At 48.8% G+C, this 12,887-nt stretch overlaps 1 protein-coding gene across 2 annotated transcripts in view; it reads right to left on the bottom strand.

Annotated features, from left to right (window-relative positions):
• SACS (sacsin molecular chaperone) overlaps positions 1–12,887 on the bottom strand; it is a 237,851-nt gene that overhangs the window by 187,898 nt on the left and 37,066 nt on the right. Inside the window, exon 5 of one of the 2 annotated variants that reach the window (XR_006579512.1) lies at positions 10,351–10,397. The exons of the other annotated variant lie outside the window; for it this stretch is intronic. The gene's annotated coding sequence lies outside the window, so the exon portion shown is untranslated. Of the gene's footprint in view, positions 1–10,350; positions 10,398–12,887 lie in introns of those variants that run through there. 2 annotated transcript variants of the gene reach the window in all.

The following is a 12,887-nucleotide window of genomic DNA, read 5'->3' as shown; positions in this document are numbered from 1 at the left end:
GGGGGAGGGTGTTAGGGACACAGCTGGGGCCAGGGCAAGGGAAGCAGGGCAGGGCTAGCTGGAGGCAGGGGGCTGGCTGCAGGCAGGGCAGGGGGTGCGCAGCTGGCTGGAGACAGGAGGGTGCGGGGTTGGATGGAGACAGGGTAGGGGCTGACTGGACGTAGGGGCTGGCTGCAGGCAGGGCAGGGGGGTGTGGGGCTGGCTGGCTTTGGGCAGGGCCGCAGGGGGGTGCAGCAGGAGTTGGCAGGGCTGGAGGCAGAAGAGTGCGGGGCTGGCTGGTTTTGGGCAGGGGGATGCAGCAGGGGTTGGCTGGAGACAGGGCAGGGAGTATGGCAGGGGCTGGCTGGAGATAGGGGCTGGCTGCGGGCAGGGTGGCGGGTACTCACAGGGAGAGCGGCTCAGAGCAGCCCGAGCAGCAGGACACAGCCCAGGCCCCGCAGAGCAGCCAGGGACCCACCAGGCAGCAGCGGGAGCCCCAGGGCCAGGGGAGCAGCAGCAGCAACAGAGCCCATGCCCAGGGCCAGGCAGGCGGCCCACATAGCTCCTGCAGCACAGCACCCCCAGTGGCTGGAGGAGGAATTACATCACTTCCCAGCCAGAGCCCATCAAAGCTGCAGAGGCCCATCACAGGGAAGCGGGTTAACAACCAGTTCTAAAACTGCTTCAAAATTTAACAGGGCCGCCCGGGGGGGGGCAAGTGGGGCAATTTGCCCCAGGCCCCGCAGGGGCCCCCAAGAGAACGGCTGAGGGCCCCGCCCCAGCCCCCTCCAGGAGCGTCCCTGAACAGCTGCAGCATGGCTCCGGCAGGGCCTGAGCTCCTCCCCGCTCAGAGCCGTGTGGTAAAGGGGCGGGGCTGCGAGCTCCAGGCTGAGCAGAGGGAGCTCAGGCCCCACTGGAGATCTCAGCCCCGCCCCCTTACCACGCGGCTCTGAGCGGGGAGGAGCTCAGGCCCCGCTAGAGCCACACTGTACCGCTGTTCAGGGACGCTCCTGGATGCGACGCGCTGAGGCTCTGGGTGAGGGGGAAGCCGGGGGTAAGAGGCCAGGGCCGGGGGGGTTGGATAAGGGACAGGGAGTCCTGGGGACGTTCAGAGGGCAGAGGTTGGGGGGTGCGGTCAAGGAACAGGGGGGGGTTGGATCGTGGACATTCCGGGGGTCTGTCAGGACTCAGCAGGGGGGAGGAAGTGGATAGAGGTCAGGGCAGTCAGGGAGCAAGGTCCTGGTCGGTCTCTGGAGGACAGTGAGCAGGATGGGTTGGGGATTCTGAGAGGGGGCAGGAAGTGGGTGGGGGTTGGACAGGGGCAGGGCCCAGCTGTTTGGGAGGCACAGCCTTAGATTATTAGGATTGGAAGGGACCTCAGGAGATCATCTAGTCCAACTCCCTGCTTAAAGCAGGACCAATCCCCAAATCACTAAATGGCCCCCTCAAGGATTGAACTCACAACCCTGGGTTTAGCAGGCCAATGCTCAAACCACTGAGCAATCCTTCCCCACCAATTCAATCTCTAACAGTACTTCATCTTTATTACCTGAAACGTGTAAGTCCATAGTAGTTACATCCCAACATCCTCTGTGGTGAAGGTTTATGTAAAGAAATAATTTAGGTTACCTGCAATGTTCTTATCCTCCTTAATTGCTCCCTTTACTCCTTGATGATCCCAAAGACCTAATAATTGTCTGACTGGCTTTCTGCTTCTGATATGCTTAAAGAATGTCTTGTTATTGTTTTATCATCTTTGGCTATTTGCTCTTCAGAGTCCATCTTAACCCTCCTACTTTCCTTCTTACATACTGTCTGTTGTCATTTATTTTTCTTTTAATTGGCTTCTCGGGGATTGGAATTCCATTTTCTGAAATATGGCATTGAAGAAAATTTAAATATATTTTTGATTAATGATTTTCAGAAATGGCTGCTATTTTTCAAGAACAAATGATAGCACTTCAAGGTTTAAATATCTGATTTGTCAATGCAATCAAGTAACCAGATGTCTAACTGCTATCATACAGGCTCATAATTATTTGTGGGTGCAAAAAGAGCAACCACAGAACAGGAAGCCAAGCTGAGAACCATTTCAGAATCAGTCCTTAAAGTGCAATTACATGCAAAAGACCCCATCTGAAAACATGCTCCAATATTATTCGCTAAATGTTCAAAGTGATGTGTGTAGTTTAGCCACATAGGCTATTTCTATACAGCAAAGAAAAACCTGTGGCTGGTGTATGCCAGCTGACTCAGGCTCTTGGGGCTCGGGCTTCAGGGCTGTTTCATTGCTGCACAGACTTCCGGGCTCGGGCTGGAGCCTGAGCCCTGGGACCCTCCCACCTCACAGAGTCCTAGATCCCAGGCTCCAGCCCACGCCCAGAAATCTAAACAGCAATGAAACAGCCCTGCAGCGTGAGCCAGCTGGCACAGGCCAGCCATGAATTTTTCTTTATTATATAGACAAGCCCATAGACTCGTAGACTTTAAGGCCAAAAGGGACCATCATGATCATCTAGTCTGACCTCCTGCACATTGCAGGCCACAGAACCTTACCCACTCCACTCCTGTAATAAGCCCATAACCTCTGGCTGAGTTACTGAAGTCCTCAAGTTTTGATTTAAAGACTTCAACTTGTGGAGAATCCACCATTTACTCTAGTTCAAACCAGCATGTGACCTGTGCCCCACACAGCAGAGGAAGGGGTCCAGTTAACATAATTTTGAGTAGCGCAGTGAAAAGTTCTGCACTACTTTGACAACTAAGGGTATATTTAATAAGATAGGTTAACTATGACTACAGCTACCTCTCCAAGCTTAAAGCCTACAGTAGTTCCAATAGCTTGAAAGTTGGACTATCCTTTCACAGACAATTTAACTAACAGAAAAGATTATGGAGAGTGCAGGTAATAGATTAACATGCCTGAGATGTATTAATTTTCTAAGGGCTGTGGAGTTCAGATTCCTCCACAAAAATGAGGTTGTATATTAATAAGCTGTGTCCAGATATAATAACATCAAAGCATGTTTTCCTAAAATAAATAAAATTACACCTCTACCCCGATATAATGCAGTCATCAGGAGCTAAAAAATCTCACTGCACGGTGAAATTTTTTGGCTCCTGAGGACTGCGTCATATCAGGGTAGAGAGAGGAACTGCTCCCCCAGCTCACCTCCACTCTGCCTCCGCCTCCTCCCTGAGCACGGCACCACTGCTCCGCTTCTCCCTCCCTCCCTTCCAGGCTTGCCGCGCCAATCAGTTGTTTGGCACGGCAAGCCTTGGAGGGAGGAGAAGCGGAGCTGAGTGGCGCGCTCATGGGAAGAGGAGGCGGAGCGGAGGTGAGCTGGGGTGGGGAGCGGTTCCTCTGCGCCCCCCCCTTACTTGCTGCGGCCCCCCTGCCCCAGCTCACCTCTGCTCCGCCTCCCCCAACGAGCGCGCTGCAGGTCCATTTCTCCTCTCTCTCAGGCTTGCCACGCCAAACAGGTGAGCTGGGTGGGGGGGCAGGGAGGGCCGCAGAGGAACCGCTTGCAGTAACACGAATTCCAATATAACAAGGTAAAGCAGCCCCATCCCCCGGAGCACTGCTTTACCGCATTATAGACGAATTCGCGTTATATCGGACCACATTATACCGGGGTAGAGGTGTATTTTGGCTGATAATGTAACAAACCCCTCTGGCCTCTATTCACTAAGAAAGGTTGTGCTAACCTCCAGCTAATCTGTCATGGAATTTTTAAACTTCTTCCCACAAGGTATGAACACACATTATCATTAACTTTAATTAACAATTACTTGTGTAATCAAAGGGAAGTAAATAGCATTTATATTTTAATTTTGAGCTTCCAGAAAATGCAATGGTTAAGTAAATTACTTCAAGTACAGAACACTGCTCACAAATGGCAAAGATCAAATAGATAAAATGAAAGGCGAATTATATCCACAATTATTTTCTTTACTTCAGAAATAAAGAACTGTACAGTTGCAGCAAAAATAAACCAATAAAATGAACCTGGCTGAAGAGTAAAAAGTATTGGGGCAACCATGTCATGTCAACATGACAACCTTGAATAAAATGACATTTTTGCAAAAACAGTGTTGAAAAACGCTATCTTGATACTCTGTAATTAAAGAATTAAGCTTCAAAACCTTCAAGATTAATCTTAGCTTAACTACCATTTATTCTAATGTAAAAACATTAATTCAAATCCAGAGACCAACATGGCACGCTACACTACTTAGAAAGAGGTTCATATTATGGAAATAAAATAAGGTAATATATGGAAAGTAAAATCAATCTGATCTTAAACTTGAAAATACTTTTATAGAATTATATTTACTTACAATTAAGTACCCTTTGGTATTATTTTTGTAGTAATAGTGTAATAGAGTACAGCTATTCAGTCCTCAGACCTGAAAACTCTATCTTGTTTTATGGTGATTTCCATAAGTTCATCTCTTCCAGCTTCTACATAAAGTTGTCGGAAAAAAAGGGGGGAGGAAATATTCACCCCCACATCTGCCCATCCCCCCGCCCAGTAATTTATTCTGCCACCCAACCCCAAAATCAGTTCTGTCCCCGCATTAATAGTGCTCCCTTCAGCCTCCCACCAATTCTGTTCCTCCAACCCATCAATTCAGCCCCCAAATCTATTCTGCCCCCACAACAGGTCAGTCCCCACATCACTTCTGGCCATGCAGCACTACCTGTGCTCTACCTGCAGCTACTGGTGGCGGTGGGGTGTCTTTACTCTCCTCTCCCAAGCCTAGAGGGCTGAAGGGGGATTCTTCCCCTCCCCAAGCCTGATGCTGCAGAGAGGGAAGGGCGGGGCGGGAGGGAGAACAGCAGTGAAGCCATCCCATTGTTTGTAGGAAGGTGTGATAAATAAAGTGTGGGGGGGGAGCTCCCTTTTATGGATACCCAGCCAGCCAATTAGCTATAAAGTCCCTCTTGGCAGCTGCTTGCTTTACCTGTAAAGTGCTTAAAGTCCCCAGGCAAAGAAAAGGGAATGGACACCTGACCAAAAGAGCCAATGGGAAGGCTAGAACTTTTTAAAATGGGAAAAAAGGCTTTCCCTTTTTCTCTCCATTGTTCTCTCTGGGCTGGAGGGATAGAGCAGCAATGCTGTAAGCAGCTTTAAGCCAGGTATGATCATAAATCATCAGATCACACCTAGAACTACTTATCTGAAACTCCAAATGTGTAAGCAGATCAGAATGTTTAGCTAGACGCAATCAGGTTTATTTCTGTTTATTTTTTAAGGCTTGTGGATCTCCTCTGTGCTAACCCCAGATGCTTTTGTTTGCTTGTAATCTTTAAGCTGAACCCCCAGGAAAGCTATTTTGGGTGCTTAATTTTTGGAGTTGCTCTTTTAAAATCTAGCAAAAGCCTAAGTTCCAGATGTATTTTCTTCCTTTTTGTTTTTAATAAAATTTATCTTTTTTAAGAACAGTGTTGGATTTTTGGTGTCCTAAGAGGTTTGTGCATATGCTGTTTGATTAGCTGATGGCAACAGCTACTTTCCTTTGTTTTCTTTCTCAGCTCTTCCCTGGAGGGGGGAGGATGTGAAAGGGCTTGAGGGTACCCCGCAGGGAGGAATTCGCAAGTGCTCCTCCCTGGGTCCAAGGGGTTTTTTGCATTTGGGTGGTGGCAGCATTTACCAAGCCAAGGTCAGAGAAAAGCTGTAACCTTGGGAGTTTAATACAAGCCTGAAGCGGTAAGTATTAATTTTTAGAATCCTTGCGGGCCCCCACCTTCTGTACTCAAAGTGACAGAGTGGGGATTCAGCCTTGACAAAAGTGGTGGGAAAGGAGGGAGTGGAGCCCCTTGAGCTTCTGGGCTCATCTTCCTCATCCACCCTTCTGAGAGAATGAGGGAAGGGGGAAAGAGATCTCCCTGCCTCCTGAAGCAGCACTGATTGCCTTCCTCGTGGGGAAGAGTAGCCAAAGGGGGAAAGCAGCCAATCAGAGGGGGTGGTGTTTCACCCCAGATGGAACTAAAAATGTATACCCCTCAGCTACCTGGCTCACTTCTTAGACATTTTATTTCCCACGACTGCAACCCATTCCAACCTCATGCACTTTAAGCACTGCCTATATTACTCTTACTTGTATCTAAGCGTATGTGTTGGAGAACAGCCAAGTCAAACCCATAGATGACACAAACCTGCTTAATGTTATATGATTTTCATAGAATTACATACTGTAACTATATATACTGCACTTTCTTTTTCTCACACTGGTAGTAGCATTAAAGCATCATCAGAGACAGACTTGGTAATAAGTTCCACTGCGTGACCTGTGGCTGTATCAAGTGCAGAGTATTTTTTAAAGTTGCTGGGTACCACTGGTCCGCTGTCCAGAGCGGGGGGAAGTTGAAAAGGCACATTTGTTGTAAGTTACTGCAGCCTAATTTAGCATTCTGCTTATGTTTGTCTGATTTTTTGTCTACTCCAGGCTGATTATGCTTGAGAACTTTTCATACAGGAAAAACTCAAGATAGTCCATGAGATTCCTGGGCATAGCAAACTTCCCACCCAAACACTCCATAGCTTATAAGCAAATAAATGACTGGAGATGGATAAATCAGTCACCAGGCTAAATATCTAAATATCTCTAAATCATTAAATATCTCCTTTGTGACAGCCTACCAGAGGCCTAGAAAAGTCGTTCCTTCTTCCAATCTAAAATCTCCAAAAATTAACATCTTCCAATATCACCACTGCATGAAATAACATTAAACCATCACTGGGACAAGGTCTCTGGTGCATGGTCTCCAACCACCATCCAAGCCAAAAACTATTTTTTAAATTATTTTAAAATATGAAATATTTACCATTGTCTTACTGGGCTTGTGACCTCAGATGCAGCTGCTTCTGAGAAGGCAAATGTAAAGAAATAAAATAAAGGCATATCAAGAAAATGAAAGTTGCAACTTGTGGCTTTGTGGTGACAGAACATGAAAGGGGAGGAACTCTTCTTTTTTCCTTTGGACAAAATTATAATGTGCTCTTCCATTGCCTCTGCCTCCTACCTCTGCTGGACCAATGCAACCATGCAGGCCTCTTGGGGAGAGGACCCTGAACCAGCGGGGGGAACGAAAAAGCGTCAAGGAACAACTGCTGCAGGGCATGCAGGACTTGGGCTGCAGACTGGCCAAGCATCCTAGAAGTGCAGAGGCAAATAATGAAGTAGGACAGGGAAAGGAAGGAGAGAATGGTAGCTGAATACTTTGAGCATTACAGGCCAATGATGAAGCAGGAATGATAGCAAGAGAGGGAACAGTTTGAGCAGCTGCTTAGCCAATCGATCATGGTACCAGCACCTGCCTCTGCCCCTTCACAGGCTGCCCCAGTACAGCTACTGCCAATGGATTCCTCTCCATGCTACCACATCCTGCAGCCACTGGACAGTTCTGGAGTGGGGTGAGGAATAATGAATGCATTTCTGGAATAGAAGTATGCATGGGCAGATATACATTTTCTTTCTATCCCTGTGCTACCACAGGAGAACAGGTACAAGATGTGTCATCACCAGTGACATTGCGCTGATTAATATTACTATTGGTTTTGTTTGCACTTTACACTTTTATTAACATTTGCACTCCCGGTGAAGTAGCAACTGGGCTGCCTGTTTGTGTTTTTAATTTTCTGTAATTTTCTTTGAACAACTTATTTGTTGTAAGTGCTTGGGAAACAAGAGAAAGACAGGAAGTTTAAATCAAAGTTTTAATAAAGCATCATAATAAATTAGTATGTATAGTACACACAGGTCACATTACTCCACACCAGCCCTTTTTCCATGCAAAGCAAGCATATAGGCACACAGGGCACCCTCACTTCCCTTGCTCTTCTGACCCAGTGAACAGAGCTACACTTTCTGGTTGACTGTTCCAGGCCTATAAACTAGCACTGTCTTTAACCTACTCCTGCCGAAAACTCTTCCTCTTACCTCCGCACACTTGTGCTGCCAGTTGATGACATAAAAGGCAGAGTCACCTAAGCCCCTGTCAGTTCCTTTTCACCAAAGTCCAGTAACAGACTCCAGCACAGAGGGGAAAGGAAGGTGGGTCATGGAATGGGCATGCAGAACACATCTCAAGGAACAACAATTACGGAATAGGCAGTGACCATTTTTTTCCACTGACTGTACACATCCATTCCATTTTAGGTGATTGTGGTAAGGTGGACACGCTCCTGCCTAGTTTCTAGCCCAAAATCAGCTAGGAGACCTTCTGGTGAAACACCACGTGTGATTTATTTACAATGGTCTTTCCTCCCATCTTGATAGACCATGCAGCATCAGATACCATGGAGCCCTCAGCTCCTGAGCCCAGGAGGGGAGCGATCTCTCATGGCTTGGACTTTCCAAGGAAGACAACCTCTCACACCCTCTCTGCCCCCACTGCACACTTTCTGTGCCTTTTGTACCTTCTGGGCTAATGAATTAATTAACCTTTTAACTCTCTCCATCCCATCCCAATTTATCAATTGGGTGCCATTCCCATAATCAGATGTGCTCCAGAGCAACTAATTCAGTGGTTCTCAAACTTTTGTATTGGTGACTCCTTTCACACAGCAAGCGTCTGAGTGTGACCCCCCCTTATAAATTAAAAACACTTTTAAATATATTTAACACCGTTATAAATGCTGGGGGCAAAGCGGGGTTTGGGGTGGAGGTTGACAGCTTGCGACCCCCAGTAATAACCTCAGAACCCCCAGTTTGAGAACCCCTGAACTAATTGGAATTGCAGTGATCAAAGTGCTGGCTCAGCTGCTGCTGTCCACCACTCTCTCACGCACCTCGCTTCCTTATCTGACAGTCAGACTTTTATTCCTCCATGTTCTCCCTTGCTTACCAGAGGTGCCTCTCTTGGTCCCTAGGGTGATCATACAGGTCAGCGGTGCTCAAACTTTTCCAGTCGTGCCCCTCTAGCCCCTAGCAGTAACAGAATCTGTCTGCGCCTCCCCATCATCCATTACAGCACAGCGACGTAGCTTGGGCTGAAGATGGAGCTGGTGGAGTAGCTGAGGCTAGAGGCGGAGCTGGTCTGGGGAAAGAGTGGGATGAGGGCAGAGCTGGTTTAGGGGCTGAGGGCTGGTCCACACTAGCTCTTTAAATCGAATTTAGCAGCGTTAAATCGAATTAAGCGTGCACCCGTCCACACCAGGAAGCCATTTAATTCGACATAGAGGGCTCCTTAGTTCGACTTCGGTACTCCACCTCGACAAGGGGAGTAGCGCTAAATTCGACATGGCTATGTCAAATTAGGCTAGGTGTGGATGCTAATCGATCTTAGTAGCTCCGGGAGCTATCCCACAGTGCAACACTCTGTTGACGCTCTGGACGCCAGTCGGAGCTTGGATGCTCTGACCAGCCACACAGGAAATGCCCCGGGAAAATTTGAATTCCTTTTCCTGTATGGACAGTTTGAATCACATTTCCTGGTTGCTCATCGGGGCGAGCTCAGCAGCACCGGCAACGATGCAGAGCTCTCCAGCAGAGGAGTCCAGGCAATCTCAGACTAGAAAGAGGGCCCCAGCATGGACTGACCGGGAAGTCTCGGATCTGATTGCTGTGTGGGGCGATGTGTCTGTGCTTTCGGAGCTGCACTCCAGCAAACGGAATGCAAAGACCTTCGAGAAGGTCTCCAAAGCCATGAGAGACAGACGATACAGCCGGGATGCAATGCAGTGCCGCGTGAAAGTCAAGGAGCTGAGACAAGGCTACCAGAAACTCAGAGCGGCAAATGGACGCTCCGGAGCCCAGCCCCAGACATGCCGCTTCTACGAGGCACTGCATGCCATTCTCGGTGGGTCTGCCACCACTGCCCCACCAGTGTGCGTGGACTCTGAGGATGGGATAGTGTCGACGGACTGTTCCTCGGAGATGTTCGCGGACGGGGAAGATGAGGAGGACGAGGCAGTCGACGGCGCTTTCCCCGACAGCCAGGATCTCTTCCTCACCCTCACTGAGATCCCCTACCAACCCTCCCCAGCCGTTACCATGGACCCTGAATCGGGAGAAGGATCAGTCCGTAAGTGCTTTAATCAAGTTAGCTGCTTTTAATAAATAAATGTTAAGAACGAGTTAACATTTTTTTAGTAATTAAACAGGGAGAGACATTAGGAGAACAGAAGGTCTACATACAGGGGGATGGAACTTTTATCTTCATAAGATATCTCCAGGAAACTCTCCTGGAGGTAATCTGAAAGTCTATGCAGGAGGCTCCTTGGCAGAGCTAGCTTATCGTGTGCCCCGAGGTAGCACACTTTGCCTTTCCATGCTATAAGCTGGAACTCTGGGACCATTGCCCTCACGAGTATGGCAGAGTAGGCCCCTGGGTTGTGGTGGCTTTCTTCCAGCATGCGCGCTCTCTCTGCCCGTGAGACTCTCCTCAGGGTGATCTCTCTCGCACACTCCTGCATGAAATTAGAGTAATTGGGGTACTATTAGTAATGGGAGCGCTTAACTGTTCCTTTGCATAACAAGAAGCCTCACTTAACAGCCACGTGCTGCAGTCTACAGAGTGGCAGCATACAGGGATCTTTCCCAGTGAACAGCCGTGAGGGGGTGCAACAGGGGCCGAGTTTATGCTTTCAGGATTGCCTGCATCAAGAGGACAGAGCTGTACATTCACTTCTATGAATCCAAAAGTGTTTGGCTTACCATGCCTTGCTGCTACACAAATTCTTCTTTCCTGCAAAGGTTCTCTGATCTGCAGCCCAATACCCCAGGCAATGAAAGCGCATTCAGAGAAATCGAACTTTCCATTAGTGAGTGCGCATGAAACAGGTGCTGTGCATACTCTTGTTCACAGACAACGAGTAGACTATGTTTCTTTGTTTAAAAAATGTATCATTGTAAGAAATTCACTATCTTTTTGACATCACACAGGTGCAACTGTATCACAACCTGATGCACCATGCCCCTCACAGATGATGGCGCAAACTAGAAGGCGTAAGAAAAAGACAAGGGACGAGATGTTTGCTGAACTTATGGGCTGCTCCAGAGCCGAGGCGGACCAGCAGAGCCAGTGGAGGGAGAACCTCAGTCAGCAGCACCGCTCACTCTGCGAACGGGAGGACAGGTGGCGTCACGAGGACCTGCAGGAGACTCAAACGCTGCTTGGACTAATGAGGGAGCAAACAGACACGCTCAGGCGCCTTGTCGATGTTCTGCAGGACCGCAGGCAGGAAGACAGAGCCCCCCTGCACTGTATCTGCAACCGCCCACCCCCGCCTCAAACTCCAATCCCCCCCTCATCAAAAATAACAAGAAGGAGGGTCACCAGGGGCCGTGAAAACTGTCACTGCACCACAGGACAGTGTTAAATTACCCAAAAGCTATCAGTCACTACATTTTGAAAAGTCCTTCCCTTACTGTGTTGTTGATTATTAAAAGTAGTTTTCTGTTACTTACTTTTTCAGTCATGGTTTTTTACACAACGCTGTGTTAGATGTCTTGGGTGGGTCGTTGGGTGGTTGAGGGGGTAGTGTAATGCATAGGACAGTCACCTTTAGCAGGGTACAGAGACGGGGGCTGGATCAGCAGCATGTCACACACACAGTGCAGTCAGTAGGCGGTTAGCTGGTATGGGAGGTGGTTTGCAGGTTTTCTGTCGTTGGGGGTGGTACGTGCATTTGTAGCGGGGGAGGGGGGTTACAGATGTCATGCAACGGTCCCTGTAATGGACCGCAGAGCCACGCAGCAGAGGAATCTGTATGCATCCTCCCCCGCAACAAGGCCACATAGCCCCCGCACACAGAGTCCAAAAAAGGAGGGATGGCAGGATCCGTTGAAACAACCAGTCCGGCACTGCTGACCGGTCTGGGAGCGGGAGCATGTCAAACCTCGACTTTAGAGGCGGTCTTTACATGACCACACACCCTACCCAGCACAGTGTGCGTCCCAGTTTCAACCCTTTAACGCAAAGTCATCAATAAAGACACCGTTGTAAAGCTACAGTGGAGCACGTACTTTAATTTTTAAATGTGTGTTAGAAGTTGGGGAAGCGGGGTGGACGGGGTATGTAACTGCAGAGGCTAGTCAACAGTAACTTGGTAAAGAAACAGGGGCAGGTTCAGCTTCTCTGTGAAGAAACTGAACAGTCACAGTTCACGCTGCTCGCTGCTACTTGAAGAGTTCCTTGTCGCTGTGCAAGGTGCCTGCATAGGGCGTGACGAGCCAGGGCATTAGCGGGTAGGCTGGGTCCCCTAAGATCAGTATGGGCATCTGCACATCCCAAGCGTTATTTTGTGGTCCGGGAAGAAACTACCTTCCTGCAGGCGTCTAAGCAGACCAGAGTTCCTGAAAACACGCGCGTCATGAACTTTGCCTGGCCACCCGACGTTGATGTTGGTAAAACGTCCCCCATGGTCCACCACTGCTCGCAGCACCATTGAAAATTAGCCAAATTTCTCAGCAGCTGACTGCGGAAGAGGTGGACGATAAGTTGCGAGGAGCTGACAGCGGCCACAACTGCAGCGGGATCCGTGCTCGCAGTGCTGTGGCGCCCGCGCTGTCACTGAGAAGAAAAGTGCACAAACAGATTGCCAGCTGGCGCTTTCAGGGAGGGATGCTGGGCGTGATTGACGGTTCAATGATGACAGTTACCCAAAACCACCCTCCACACAATTTCCCCCCCCCAGCATGCATTGGTGGGAAATCCCAGCATTCCAATGGGCGGCGGGGAGTGCGGGAACTGTGGGATAGCTTCCCACAGTGCACCGCTTCCAAAGTCGACGCTTCGCCCGTTACTGTGGACTCACACAGTCGAATTAGTGTATTTATTGTGGATACACAACTTCGACTTCATTAGGTCGATTCCAGAAATTCGAATTAAGATGAATCGAAATAGTCTTGTAGTGTAGACGTACCCTGAGTGGTGCTTGTCTGGGGCAGAGAGGGAG

The sequence above is a fragment of the Mauremys mutica genome, chromosome 1 (genome assembly GCF_020497125.1).
Source record: "Mauremys mutica isolate MM-2020 ecotype Southern chromosome 1, ASM2049712v1, whole genome shotgun sequence".
Classification (NCBI taxonomy): domain Eukaryota; kingdom Metazoa; phylum Chordata; order Testudines; family Geoemydidae; genus Mauremys; species Mauremys mutica.
Note: the sequence above shows the minus strand (reverse complement) of the source record. Positions and strands in the feature narration are given on the sequence as shown.